The sequence below is a fragment of the Mytilus galloprovincialis genome, chromosome 11 (genome assembly GCF_965363235.1).
Source record: "Mytilus galloprovincialis chromosome 11, xbMytGall1.hap1.1, whole genome shotgun sequence".
In the NCBI taxonomy this organism is placed as follows: Eukaryota; Metazoa; Mollusca; class Bivalvia; order Mytilida; family Mytilidae; genus Mytilus; species Mytilus galloprovincialis.
In genome coordinates, this window is record NC_134848.1 from 81,808,041 (window position 1) to 81,824,114 (window position 16,074).

Consider the following 16,074-nt stretch of genomic DNA (forward strand, 5'->3'; position numbering starts at 1 on the left):
ATAAGATTCATACATCTTCTAATATCGATGTATCATGAACGTATATAACCTCATCTAGTTTTCGAAGCGTGACTATCAATAAATATCGATAAATAACCACTTTGGGATGCGCATGTTAATGTTTTAGATAAAAATATGTGAAAATGTTTGTGCTATACATTCTATATACAGTGATGTTAAACACATCTTGAATGGTGGTCTTAATCGTTTCATGAAGGTGAGTCTTGAAACTTTCAAGACTACCTTCACTAGTGGTTGTTAGCATTAGTGCGTACTAGTCCCTTATTGTTCTTGGGTAGAACGATTTTTTTTCTCACTTCTGTTCTACATGTTGGTAATTGGGAACCGTTGATGTTTAAGTTCCGGGATATTCTGTCTGGTGAAATGATCTTGACTGCATTCCGTTTGCAAGGTTGTACCCAATTGTAAGTCTTGCTGTTTTTCTGCGGTCTGCAAGGGATTTCCATTTTAGTATGGTAATCATTTCACTAATATATGAGGTTATGTGATATCTGTTAGTGACATACCTGTTTGGATTATTTAACACCTGTCATTTTTGGGTCCTTTTTAGCTTTTTGTTAGGTTTGAGTCACGGATCTGTGAAGCAGGCGGTACTTTTACTTTGAATTGTTAAATGTTTATCCATTTTGACTTGAGTTGTCTCATTGACACTTGGAGCCTGGTTTTGTTTATTATTTTTGTTTAGTAAGAAGGATTAAAAGCAGGAACATTCACGTTTGATATATCTTCAAAACGAATTAAACAATTACAATAAGACCAAACTGAACCTCTTGTTAACAGCATGTTGGGATTCAAGTATGGACCAGGCAGAATATTTCATATTTGTGAGGCCAGGGTTTCTTGCGATAGACTAGACATTTATATTTTAAACCAGGCTTTACTCCCGTTCACATCCGGGTTGAGTTGTTTTTAAAATGCAGGCAGAAAATCATTTTAACAGCAGATTCACATTTAGAAACACACAATCGTTATATTTATCAGCTGTCAAGGATTCTGATATCAGAACAAACAGATAATCTCCTAAATAACAGGCAAGGATTTTGCTGTAAAACTTGCAAAAGATCTTTTCAATAGCAGGCAAGGACTTTGTTTAAAAAATCAGCCATGATTTCATATTGCAAACAGGACAGGAAATCTCTTTAGGCAAGCATTCTTATTATATACTGGGCAGAATATATCTTCAACAGGTCGTTAGGATTATTATTATAGACCAGCCATGGCATATCTCAAACGGTAGGCCAGAATTCCCATTATATATCTGGCAGATTATATCTTCAACAGGTGGTTGGGATTATTTTTGCAGACCAGCCTAGACATATCTCCAACGGTAGGCCATAATTCTCATTATTTACATGTTGTACCTGTCAGAAGATATCTTCAACAGAGGGTTATGATTCTTATTACAGAACAGCCGAGACATATATGCAACGACAGGTAAAGATTTTGTATTTATTAAGGAAAGACTATAATGTTTTTTTCTATCTATGAGGAAATAACATAAAAATTGTGGTGCTCACTGAATAACGCGCATAGCGGGTTATTTAAAGTGTGCAATGCATTTTTTATGTTAATTCGAATAGGCAGACAAAATATTACAGTCATTTCTTGTAATTCAATTCTTCATTCCATTTTAAACCGGAGTTAATCATGAAAAAAAAAAACGTTGATGACGTCACGGTCTCATGACAAAATATGACTATGGCTGATAAACAAAACGACGTCAGCCAATCAGAAGACACATTACATACCGCTATTAAAACAGTATAGATGGGCGAGTAATCATTTAGCCTTACAAAAGAGGGTTGAACAACACCAAATTGCAGGGATTTAAAGTTATAAAGTTGAAATAAACTGACAACGTCATGGCTAAAAAAAAGGAAAAAAAGGCAAACAAACAATAATAGTAAACAAAACGCAACATAGAAAACTAAAGACTCGAACTTCACAAAAAAATGAAGTTGATATGAAAATAATAAAATATAAAACAAATTGCAAAATGCTAGAATTAGCAAGAGTATTAAGACAACGAAATATAACATAACTATAAATGATCAAAACGTAAAAACATTACATCCAAATCACAATATAATCTTCCCAACCCTTACATCAATTTTGTCCATTGGGGACATCTCTCGATGTATAGCTATATGCTTTTTTAAGAGATACGAAAGCTACCAAAAGGAACACCAAACTCATAAGTCGCACCTCTTATAATGCCACGACAAACATATCTAACCGACGAAAAGACAATGAAATATGTAGAAAACTAAAGTTTCATTGCTTCTTTATTTATCTCCCTTCAGGGATTTTTCTATCATTCATCGTCATCTTTTTATAGAATTAGAAGTGTTTTATTCACATAGATATCTGTACTACATATTTCTAACTTGTTGTGATATATGTTATATGGTGGCCTTCGACCGTTTTTGCTCTTTGGTCGGGTTGCTTTTTAACACAATCCCGATTTTCATTCTTATCAATTTTATATGTGTTTGGTTTGCAGTGATGTCAATACATGTGTGTATATTATATCTAATATGAAACACTTTATCGACACATCTGAACGAGTGTATTTTCATAAAATAAATAAAAAACAAAGACACTAAAAATTACTTCTACATCATATTCTTTAATTCATATAACTCGAATTAATCTCTGCTCATTCTACGTATGACCTCTTTCTACAATAGAAATGTATAGAAATTCAGGCTGCAATAAATATATATAAAGTAAAATCACAAAAACACTGAACTCCGAGAAAAAATCACAATGGAAAGTCCCTAATCAAATTGCAAAATCAAAAGCTCATACACATCAAACGAATTGACAACAGCATATTCGTAAGTAGAACATGGAGGTGTAAACCTGCTTGTATAGCAAGCTAAATCTCACATTTCTTTAACTGTCACATATTTAGAAATTAAAATTTTTATTTACATATATTTTAAATAGGTTGAAGGTAATGTTCGCTTAAACGCGTCAAGTTGATGAAACAAAATGAATTGTGATATCTCGATACTACTTTAATATAAAACAAAAAATAAAAAAAAATATTTAAGCTAAACATTACAACCACTGAAGTAGAATTCTTGATTGTGACAGGCGCATTTAGAATGTAGCATGGAGGTGAAACTTGATTGATAGAGTACTAGTTCAGTAAGAGCATGTCTTGTATGCTTTATCTCCAATCATACAATTAAGGAGATCAAGTTTTGTATTATTCACCTTTATAACACGATGACGAGGCATATGTTTGATATTAAGATTAAGTTAATGTACCAGAAGATAAGCATACAAAAACCAACAATATTGAATCGCGACTGCCTTCACATTAAAATCATTCTCTAACATAGGCTTCTTACCTCAACATCTTATTTGGCACCTTTTGGTGGCAACATTCCCATTCCCATTCCCATTGCCATTCCATATTGAGGAATTTGGTAAGTTTGAGGAAATTGAGGGAATGTTGATTCTCCAAAACCACCATAAAATGATGATGTTTGATAACTGCTCAGATATTTACAACATGTGTTCCAGTATCTGGGGTAAAATTCTGGAAGCATACAGGTGTACCTCATAGTCCTTTCCCTATAACGACATCGCCGACGGCAAGTACACCATATTCTTCCTGATCATGAAAGAGAAATGACGATATACAAAATATGAATTTCTCATATAGCATGTGTATATTATGCAGTTATATGAAAAATGCACCACAGTTTAATAGAAGCAAAATGCTTTAACAAAACATAAAACAAAAAAATAGAAAATTTCAAGATTAAAAATTAATAAAGTACTAGTATTGTTTTCACATGTTGAGCAGGGTGTGTTTACATTTTTAAAGCACCTGGGCTCATGCGGATTATGTGCATGTACACCGCACATTTACTTATAGTCAAGATACGAAGCGTAAGACATATCTACCTTTTATAATATAGTATTATTCATATATGTTTGTACTAATGATGAACAGGGTGTGATTTATATCTTTCAACACATATCAATGTCGGAAAAGGATGACATACCTCTTGTGGTATACTTTTAGTGTATAACTACATTAATCAATAGTGTTGGTGTACACTTTTGTAAATATGACTAACATAGTTTAAAAAGGAATAAGTCGATATTTAATTAAAATGATTTACATCAGTTTTATGTTTAAATATTATGTGGACTGAGATTAAACTTTAAATTTGTTATAATACAAACCATATTCGTTGCTCATCGACTGTCCCACAGGACCCATTGGATCTCCTAATGTACTCATTGGATCTCTCAATGTATTCATTGGATCTCCCAATGTACTCATCGGTTGTCCTAAGGGTCTCATTGGTTGTCCCAATGTACTCATAGGTTGTCCAATGTCTCCAAAGAACTCAGGTGTGGTACTTCTGATTGATGGCAAGACAGCAAGGACGAAACACAGAAAAAGAGTTAGAAATCCCATTGCTTAGTCTACGTCAAGTCATTTGATGCAAAACCCTGGTTAAACCAAATATGCATTGCTCTATCTATAAGAACTGTATATATACAGATTCTCCAGCAATTTGATGTAAAACAGACATGATCGTAATGTTTCATTTAATAATTTATATGCAATTCATCTTTAATCTTTGTCATTTATTAACTTTCCTGTGCATGCATTGAGATTGAACAGATTTGGTTTTAATCAAAACGTGTACTTAATAAAAAACACAAAACGTTTTGTTAAAATAATCAAAGGTAGTTAAACCTATAAAGTGTTGATTTGAAGGATACCTTAATTCAAACCTATTTAGATTTATAAAAAAATATATAGTCATTAAAAATACCAAACTTAGGATTCAATACGTCATATGAGAATTTTGAAATCGAAAACTTATAGTAAGAAGAGCAAAACATTAATTAAGTTGAAAATCATTAAACATCATCCTGTTTATTAGTTTTGTGTTAACTGACGAGGGCAACCTAATCTCTGGCCTTTGTTCGTCTTGTATGATTTTTAATTTTAGTTTCTTGTGTATAATTCGGAGTTTAGTATGACGTCCATTATCACTGTACTAGTATATATATTTTAGGGGCCAGCTGAAGGACACCTACGGGTGCGGGAATTCTCGCTACATTGAAGACCCATTGGTGGCATGTTGTCTGCTCTGTGGTCGGGTTGTTGTCGCTTTGACACATTGTCCATTTCCTTTTTCAATTTTATGATTGATAGACAGCAACAACCAACAAACTACTGACATACAGATGCCTGGCTTTGGACATTAACATACAGAATGTGGCAGGATTTGTGATATTTGCGTATTCTTGTAACCATGTGGTAAAGTGCTATGGTGTTGCCGAAGTGATGATTACGTATTTAGCAATTCAATCGCTTAACTTTCACTTCAAATTACCATTTTTAATTGGTTAATTTAAACCTTTTTTTTAATGTTGCTTTTTTAATTTTTATTTTCGAATATCCCTTGCCCTATAGTTTAATTTTCAAGGTGTTAAATTATCCTTGTAGTAGGAAATTAAATATGACATGTTTACACCTTTGTCTTTGTTTTTTAACAAGATTGATTGATTACATCTTTAGCATGTGTGTAATGTAATTGTGCATGTCATGTACACATATAAACTTATAAAATCACTTTGGCTGAACATTTATGTATTAATAATATTTCATGACAGAGAGAATATATTATAGAAAGGGCAACCAGGGTTGTGTTCTAGTACTCAAAAACATATAGTCTAATTTAATTTACCAACCACAACGTGGAATGTACAAATCTCATTACATAAAATTGAGAATGGAAATGGGGAATGTATCAAAGAGACAACAACCCGACCATAGAAAAAACAACAGCAGAAGGTCACCAACAGGTCTTCAATGTAACGAGAAATTCCCGTACCTGTCTGTCTGTTTATAAAATATGTAAAATACGGTTATTTAAGTATTGTGAACATTGAAGATATCAATATAGGTTTCTTGTTTAAAAAAAATCTTAGCTGTGTCATATGTGTATTTGGTTTATTGATATTGTATATTTTGGCGTGTTTGTTGCAGTTCGTATTTTTATAGTTGGTGTATGTCCGTCGGGTTCAGTTTGTAACCCGGATGTGTTGTGACTATTGAACATGTACATGTAGAACAGCAGTATACAGATTTATTTGCTCCCCGCGTAGTATTTTTTTAACGTAGTGCCTATTGAAAAAAAAAACAGGTTACAATTTCGAGGGTAGTATATAGGAAAAAGGATCACGTTTTTTTCAGTGAGAGATTTGGGCGGTGACCACGTTAATTACTTTAGTGCATACATATTTACAGTAGTAAAGAATTATAATGTAATTTGGAGATCAATGTAATGTGTACTAATTATGATGTTTGTTTATTTTTAGATATACTGTAACTAGTTTTCCGTAACGAAATCTGTATTAAGTGGACGTTATTTGCATATAGTGAATCCCATGCGTTTGCAGACAGTAACATGATGCTTTAATTAGCTTGTAATGGTTATCGAAATATAATGGTCACTGTGCCGTGTGTTTCCCATTTTATATCATGAATGTTAGAGTATACAGTTTGAGTTAGAAGAGGTTTCAGATATTAAGTAGCGTTGTTAAAAACACACTTTATTTTCGTTTGAATTAGAAAATAAACTAGACCTTCATACTTTGCATTTCTAAATGAACTATAGTGCACATTGTCTTAATTAACGTTAAAAGAGACAAGTGCAAAATTACTCGTTCACTGTTAAACTTAAAAAAAACTTCTTAAATAATAAAAAAAACTAGAGGCTCTCAATAACCTGTGTCGTTCTCTTGTATCTGCTGTGGTTTTGGTAATCATGTAAAATAAGATTGGCATCATAGTACTATATTAATGTTTGCAACTAAGTTTAGTTTAATTTGGACCAGAAGTAGAAGCGTGTCATCCAATTGCAATATGATAATTTATGCGGAATACCCCTTGTCATTATTAAAATTTTAAATATAAAAATAAGTTGTGACAACATATTTGTTACGTTCAGAGGATGTGTTTTTCAACAGACTGTCGGCATTCCAATTGGAAACAAATTGTGTCCCTCTTCTCGTCGACTTGTTTCTTTATCATTATGAGGCTGACGTCATACAGGAACTTCTTAGGAAGAAAGATAAGAAGTTAGCGATATCATTTAACTCTACTTTCCGCTATATAGATGATGTTCTTTTACTAAATAATTCAAAATTGAGTGACTATATTGAACGTATCTATCCAATCGAACTAGAGATAAAGGTTACTACAGAAACAGTTAAGCCGGCCTCATATCTTGACTTTCATTGACAATGAGGGTCGGTTAAAAACAAAACTTTACGACAAAAGAGATTATTTCCAATTGTGAACTTTCCATTTCTAAGTAGCAACATTCCAGCAGCACATGCATACGGGGTATATATCTCCCAATTGACACGATATTCCCTCGCTTGCATCCTATCAATGTTTTTCTTGATAGAGGGTTGATGCTCACAAGGAAACCAAGAGTTCAAAGTGGTGAAGTTGAAATCATCACTTCGAAAATTTTACGGTTGGTTTACCGTTATAGAAAAATCGTTTAACAAATGATATCAGATATGTTCCTTACGTCGTAACTACATTCCCCTTCCTTTTCATGAATGTGACCTACGAGTATTTACCGGATTTGTTTGTACATAAGCAACACGACGGATGCCACATGTGGAGCACGATCTGCTTACCCTTCCGGAGCTCCTGCGATCACCCCCAGTTTTTGGAGGTGTTCGTGTTGTTTATTCTTTGGTTTTCTACATTGTGTCATGTGAACTATTGTTTGTCCGCTTGTCTTTTTCATTTTTAGCCATGGCATTGTCAGTTTATTTTCGATTTATGAGTTTGACTGTCCCTCTTGTATCTTTTTGTCCCTCTTTTGTGACCATTTGAATTTGCTTTTTTTTTAACAATTTTCCCATATACTTCTACAGTAAGCCTCAATGTTCTATTTTAGCCATGGCAGCCCTATTAGTTGCATGACATGATAAGATACATTTTGCAATCGAGAAAACCTATGCAGAGTAGATTAGATAAAGAAGATATTTGCAAAAGAAAACAATATTTTTTTGAACAAATGTTAATAATTCACTTTCAGGGCAATGTCTCTTTGAAGAGTCAATGGACAATGTTGGTCATGTTGACCTATTCATAGATCTTACTTGCTAAACATGATTGTCTATACAGTTTTTCAATGTCTTTAATAATATTCAAGATACAAAACAATCTATAACCAAAAACTTCAAAATTACCAATTCAGTTGCAGTAACCCCAAAACGGGTGTCTGATTTGTCTGAACATTTAAGAAATATCAGTTAAACATGTTAAAACTGCATCTTAAAACCTGTGTTATATTTCTAGCTATGTCGGTCATATTGGTTTGCAAGCGGTGGTCATTGAACACACTCGTCAAACTAAATACACTTATTATATTGTTGGCAAGTTTGGTAAACTTTGGCCTACTAGTTTTAGAGAAGACATTTTTGTAACGACGGACGCCAAGTGATGCAAAAAGTTATCTTAATCATGTACGGTAGTTGAGCTAAAAAGGTAAGTATCAAATAGTTGATACGAGTAACAGTTTCTTACTCTGAGAAAAATTCAATATAATTTTTTTGTAAAACTACTTCTGACTTGTTACAGATATTTTTGTATGTAGAAACGGATGATTGAAACAGGTTTTATAGATAGCTAAACCCTCTCACTTTTATGACAGCCATATTTAATTCCATTAATTTGACAACGATGTGTAAACAAAACAGAAACAATAGATAAACTTTTATCAATGTAAAATCCACCCATGAAGGATAAAAAGATTTTAAGTAATGGGACTGAATTGTCACCCTGACAAACACATTGTTACCTTAATTTCAGCTCTAACGTAAAATCGGGTGTATGACGTTACACAGCCAAATATAAGACTCGTGTTCGTCACGAATCATGTTAATCTTCAAATTCACACTATATTAATCAGAAGTTTAAACTTAAATTGATGAATAAACACAATTTCGTTTGTACATTTTAAAAAGTACACATTATGTTTCTGATCAAATCTGTTCAACCGCAATTCATTAAAAAGTATGTAAATAAATAAGACAGATCAAAGATGAACTTTATACAAAATCAATAAATAAAATAATTTGCTCAAGTCTGTTTTACATTAAATTTTTAGGTAAAGGGTATATATACTGTTTCTGAGAGACAAATCACTGCACATTTGGCTACAGATTTACCAAGGTGTACCACAAGTCACTTGACGTAGTTTTGACAATGGGACTTCCAACTCTTCTACTGTGTATTGCGATTACGGTCTTGCCATCCATACATAGTCATACACCGGAATACTTTGCTAGCATAGGGCAACCGATGGGTACAATCGGACAACCAATTGGTATACAGGGACAACCAATGGGTATACCGGGACAACCAATGGGTACATGGGGACCACCAACGAGTCCAATCGAACTACCGATACCGATGAGTCCAATAGGACAGCCGATGAGACCATTGGGACAGCCGATGAGTCCATTGGGACAGCCGATAAGTCCAATGTCACAGCCGATGGGCAATCAATATGGTTTGTATTGCATTTACAATTCTATAATCTAGTCAATACCACATTTGAGCGTTAATTCGACATATTTCATTAATTAGATATTAACTTATTACTTTGTTAACAATTTGAAACTCTTTCCCACATTTAAAAAAAAAGAAAGACCTAACCACTTTTATTGGTAAGTATAATCTTCACACTTAGAAATACATATGCACATGTGAATTGTTTTTTACTTATATTGGTGGTGATAAAAGAGATGAACAATTATCCATACGATTACTATATTGATTTTTGCGGTCTATTTATTTTCACGTAATTTCGCTGTTGGTTTATTATCGCGAAAAAAAACCCACACGAATCTATATCCAACTTTCTAACTAAACACGTACTGTTTATCTATGCATGTAAACTTGACCTTACATCGATGAAAAGACATGTTTACAAGCCTGTTAATTCGATTAATAAACAAACTAGATTAATATCAAAAGGTGACAAGTAAAAAACAATTACAGATCAAAGAAACAATAATGACTCGAGATTACCATGAACCATATGACTGTCTATTGCTTTTGCTATCGATCGATTTACAAACATGTGTGTATAGTTGCAGACAATATTTTAGCTTTAGTCATTTGATAACAAACAAAATTGTAATTATAATTAGATTTTATGAAAATAAATCAAGCAAAAATAAATACACACGAAGATTATTTACAAATAACCAAAGTTACTACAGTTTGTCATTTACCGAGTGCGACTCCTGCAATACCGGTCTTAACCCAACATCTTCTTTACATTCTGAAATGCATGCACTAACCACCAAGTGTGTAAAAGAGTATACCCGACGGCTATTTACGATTTTACTTTGAATACAGATCAGATTTACACACGAGGCAATAATTATAACTATAAAACGTTTTGTAATTTCAAAGAAAAAATCGCAAAAAAATAAATACCCGCAAACTTGTTTAAATAACACAATCCGCGAAAAAAGCACACTTACAGTATAATCAGATTATTAAACTTCACATTCTGATCTAATAGAAGCTCTGGGTAAACACGCCCTGTCTAACATAGTTGATATTAATAAACGACTTTATATAATAGCTTATTGAAAAATAATCCATATTTTTCAATTGTTATGTGTTAACACGTTTTGTTACTGATATTATATTTTTTACAAAATGGCATTATACATGCATGCATGTATGAGAAACATCATTTGTAAATGTCCAATTTAGAATTGAACGCTTTAGTTTGTAAATTCATTGAAGTGAAAACGCGTTGACCGAAGAACATTCAAAAACTGTGAGGGTGTCCGAGTGGTTAAAGTACTTTCTATAGTAATCATTAGATACTCAACACTGAGCTTGTGAGTTCGAACCCCTCTCGTGCGGGTGCATTCAACTCCAATTTTAATTCACTAGGATTGTCAGTTTTCCTGTCGAAGGTCGGTTGTTTTTTCCAGACACTTTGTCTTTCTCAACCTATAAAAACGGACCACCACAAAATGTCCGTAATGTAGTGCTTAACAGTGGCGTTTCGGATTGAAACGATATTGATGTCAGCCAATCATAATAGAGTATTATAATTAACCACACATCTTATGTAATTATAACTCCTTCATAATCAATTTCTGTCCTGTACAGGAAGAATATGGTGTACTTGCCGTCGGCGATGTCGTTCTAGGGAATGGACCGTGAGATACACTTGTTTACTTCCATTTTACCCCAGATACTGGAACACATGTTGTAAATATCTCAGCAATTATCAAACATCATTTATGTCACGTGGTTCTGGAATTCCTACTTTCCCACAGTACCCTCAAATCTACCCTGGAATGCCTGTTTACGGAATGGGACGAAGTAGCCTGCCACCAAAGGATTTCGAATAGAAATTTAAGGTAAGAACGCCTGTTAAAGTAACGGTGAATTTTCTGACAGTTAGTTAAACAATGTCAAAGCCGATAATAACAATATCCATATCATTTAGTACTTACTAAAGTTTTGCCGTCATATCATAATACCACATCCTGTTTGTTTCGTCAACTAAATGCATTTAAGTTAGAAAAGGGACAGCAATTGAACGATATGAGAAATAATACTGTTTCATATATCACTCTTAAATTTTATAATTTTCTATTGTAGAAAAAAGAAAGACGTTGACCAAACCGACAAAGTGGATATATAAGTTAGATAAACATACCAATAAGCATTTAAAATGATTTGTGGTCTCTTTGTTTTGTTAATTATTGAAAACTCACTAATTGTTTATAATTCATAGTGAAAATACACAAGACAAGTTTACATGTGCCGCATATACACATTTACAAAATGATTTATACTGAATAAAATGTAAATTTAAAAAAAGAATTAAACACACATGCACCAAATACACCTGTTTTGATATCATTTGATATGTAGAAATATCAATGAAAATCAAACATATTAAATTGATATAGGAAGATGTGGTGTTAGTGCCAATGAGACAACTCTCCATCCAAATAACAATTTATAAAAGTAAACTATTATAGGTCAATGCACGGCCTTCAACACTGATTATTGGCTCACACCGAACAGTATGCTATACAGGGCCTAAAAATTATGCATGAAATAAAAAAACAATCCTATCATCGATTCCAATTTACCAGGAATGCCCAAGATCAAATATTTTGAAAGCAAATAGAGGATTGATAATGTTAGAATCGTGAATGGAAACGGAGAATATATTTTAAAAATATACAACAACCCGGCCAAAGAACAGACATGAAACGAAAACCATCAGTTGATTTTCAATGCACGAGAAAATCCCGCACCCTAAGGCGTGCCTCAGCTGACCCTCATGTAAAATATGTACTAGCACACTGAAAATTGACATCATACTGTACATGTTGAACTCCCATACATATGAATAAACAAAATAAAAAAAAACACACAAAACTAGCAAAGGACAGAGGTTCATGACCTAGGACAGACGCAAACATACGGTGAGATTAAACATGTTTTGTGAGATCTCTCTCATCTCACATACATGTACATCTTGCAAATGTAGAAAAGGAAACACACACCAATACGCAATGATATGATAGTGAGAAATAAATGAGAAAACAAAAATTACTTTGAGGCGTTCTAAGTTTGTTTTGTTATAATATTGTTTTTCTGTCGGTCTCTTTCTTTTTTTTTTTACCATGGCAGTTTTTGAATATTCGACTAATGAGTTTGATAATTTCTTTGGTATTCTCCCCTTAATTTTAACTTATAGTTATCATCACATAAACGAATAAAAAAAAACTATGTTGTACTGTTATACCACTGTCCCAGGTTAGGGGGAGGGTTGGGATCCCGCTAACATGTTTAACCCCGCCAAATTCATGTATGTGCCTGTCCCAAGTCAGGAGCCTGTAATTCAGTGGTTGTCGTTTGTTTATGTGTTACATATTTGTTTTTCGTTCATTATTTACATAAATAAGGCCGTTAGTTTTCTCGTTTGAATTGTTTTACATTGTCTTATCGGGGCCTTTTATAGCTGATTATGCGGTATGGGCTTTGCTTATTGTTGAAGGCCGTACGGTGACCTATAGTTGTTAATGTCTGTGTCATTTTGGTCTTTTGTGGATAGTTGTCTCATTGGCGATCATACCACATCTTCTTTTTTATATAGTCAAATGATGATAGATTATAAATAATTTAGATTAATATGATTAAGGTCAACAATTAGTAGAGATGTGCTTGTGTGTAATTAAATATGTGATCTGGTTTTCTAAGTGAAAGCAAATCAGGTTTACAAATTATAACAGGGAAACAAACCAAACAATGGAAGTACAGAAACACTGAACAAAAACAATCGCAAACATAAGTATACAATATCAGGCAACAGGTTACAATGAGTAAATTGCAAATATATGTTAACACAAGAAATATGAACATAGCTTCAGATAGTTAATGTTTACTATGAAAACGTGTATTATAAAAGATATAACAAGATGTGGTAAAAGTGGCAATGAAAAAGCTATCCTTTCAAGTCATATTTTGTAAAAGTAAACCATTATGTGTAAGTGAGCCATCAACACGGAGCCTTGGATATCACCGACAAATTTGCTTTAAAAAGCTATTACATAACTAAGTCTAGTGTAAACCATTCAAACAGGAAAGCCAACGGACTAATTTATATAAAAAAAACGGGAAACAGTTCTGAATCCTATGAACAAACGGCAACCCTAAACATTATATTTCTTACTTCGAACAGATGCAAACACATGCAGTAGATTTAAACATTTAAATAGTAACTGACCTGCATCCTAACCCGAAACAATAGTGTAACATCACTACATAGAAAGACAAACTATAAAATATCAATTGAAATGGCTTAACACAATCGAAAGACATTATAACAAAAACAAGTGAGCAAACACTGAACGAATTAATTTGATCTATTACACAATGTAAATACTAATTATAAATATAAAAAAGTGTCTAGGTGTAAAACAATATCAGAAAGACAACCACAAACTTGCCAAAAAAATAACGTACACAGTCACAGGTTAATGTAAACTATTTTGTTGTCAGGTATCAATGAAACACGGACTATTGTTTATTACAAATATTTGTTTTTTTTATAGTACGAGAGAATAGGGTAAACATATCGTAAAACCAAACACTTATCAAAGATGGTGTATTAACAAGAGTGAGAACAGAGTAAAATTATCGTCATACCAAACACTTCTCAAAGGTGCTATATAAACAAGAATGAAAAAAGATATAGCTTACATTAACTACACAATTACAATACAAATTGGTTCAACAGTTCTCATTACTGAAAGCTGGTTGAAAGCAAAAAAAAAAAAAAAAAACCAAACAAAAACAATGAAATTAAATAAAACATGCATCAGAGACTAAAGTCCACTAAAACACATCGCAGAGATTTAGTGTTTAACGTCATGAACATTCAAAGAATACTTTGCAAGACTTGTGAAAATAAAAGTATAGAGAAATTATGGTATTGCACTTTTTAATGATATGTATAATGTTATATGTAGCGGTTATATATCAACGTAAATTTACTTTGTCTATTTAGATATAATATATATAACTTAATATAATGGCAAGAAACTAACATCTTTACACCGGAAATAAACACATTTATTCTAAAACCAGTTGTTGACATTATACGGGTTTTCTTCCGGTCATATGTTTTATGATGGAATGATAATAAACTCTAAATAGGGGGATTTGGAGAGATTTTCATATGTTGATTACAAAATCGTCATTGCAGATGTGGTATGAGTGCTTGGTTGTAGCACACAGATGTTTAAGATTTAATCAAACGTTTCAATTAGTAGACCAAAATTAACCGACTGATTAAATCCCATGCTTCATTTCCAAGTATATTGAAAACGTTGCACCAAAAAAACATAACAATACTATCCTGGATTTAGAAAAAAATAATAAAAAATAAAAACTGTGAAGAGCTTGAGTAAATTCCGAATCTACTACTATTATCATGCACAATCTGTTATAATAAAACCTCAATGTGAAACGCACGCTAAAACATGATAAACAAAACAACGTCCCATGATCAACACTGTTACCCCTTACATAACTATTTAAACTAAAATAAATGACTTATGTACAGAAATAAGTCTTTTTCCAACCGGTGGTAAACTCATAGACAATGTGGGACGTCAACATGTCCATTAAGCTCATACGGGTTGTGAAACAAACGTAGATAATCCCGGTTAAAATGAGGTTTTCAAATCCCATGTCTTCGTTAAAGAATATTCCACGAACAAAAACAAACGCTCAATAATTTTTGCATCAACTCGTGCCTTTACCCAACTTTCTGTTTGGTCATCCAACTTTGCATAATTTTGCAGAGCCTATCTGCCTTACAGTTTTTACTGTATTTTGAAGACAAAACATGCGCTTGACGTGTGTAATTTATAAATCTTGGTATTTATGATAAATGTATATACGATAGGAAAACACTGAAAGTTTAAAAGCTACTAAGGGATCAACTATTCATTTAATACTAGGAATAAAATGTTGCATAGCGGGTGGGCATTTAGTTTTGAGAAAAGGCTAACCAGAATACAAAAGAAAAATAACTACTACCTTGAAATGTATATTATTTCTAAAAATAATTTGAAACATCAATGTTCTTCATACTTGAACATGTTGAAGAAATAATTACCTGTAGTAAATTCAAACAACAATGATTTAAAATGTTTGTTTTTTACAGCGATTAACTTTGTATTGTATTTGTCATTCCTATTTTTCTTTGTAGACAAAATCTTCAGTTTGATTTCATAAAGGCAATGGTATATATTTATGACATTAATTCAAAATACAACATAGTAAACAGAAAATGCATGTTCGTCACAAATACGTTTTTTCTTCAATTCACACTATATTTACCAGTAGTTTAAAATACAATTGATGAATTAACAAAATTTGGGTTGTACATTTTAAAAAAGTAAGCATTATATTTC

General features: G+C 32.6%; 1 long non-coding RNA gene across 1 annotated transcript; it reads left to right on the plus strand.

The window, feature by feature from the left end:
- The first annotated feature begins 9,463 nt into the window (after window positions 1-9,463).
- On the plus strand, window positions 9,464-11,808 carry LOC143051435 (uncharacterized). Its single transcript, XR_012970771.1, has 3 exons — window positions 9,464-9,608; window positions 11,237-11,490; window positions 11,735-11,808. It is a non-coding gene; the product is annotated as an uncharacterized LOC143051435 (long non-coding RNA).
- Window positions 11,809-16,074: the final 4,266 nt, after the last annotated feature.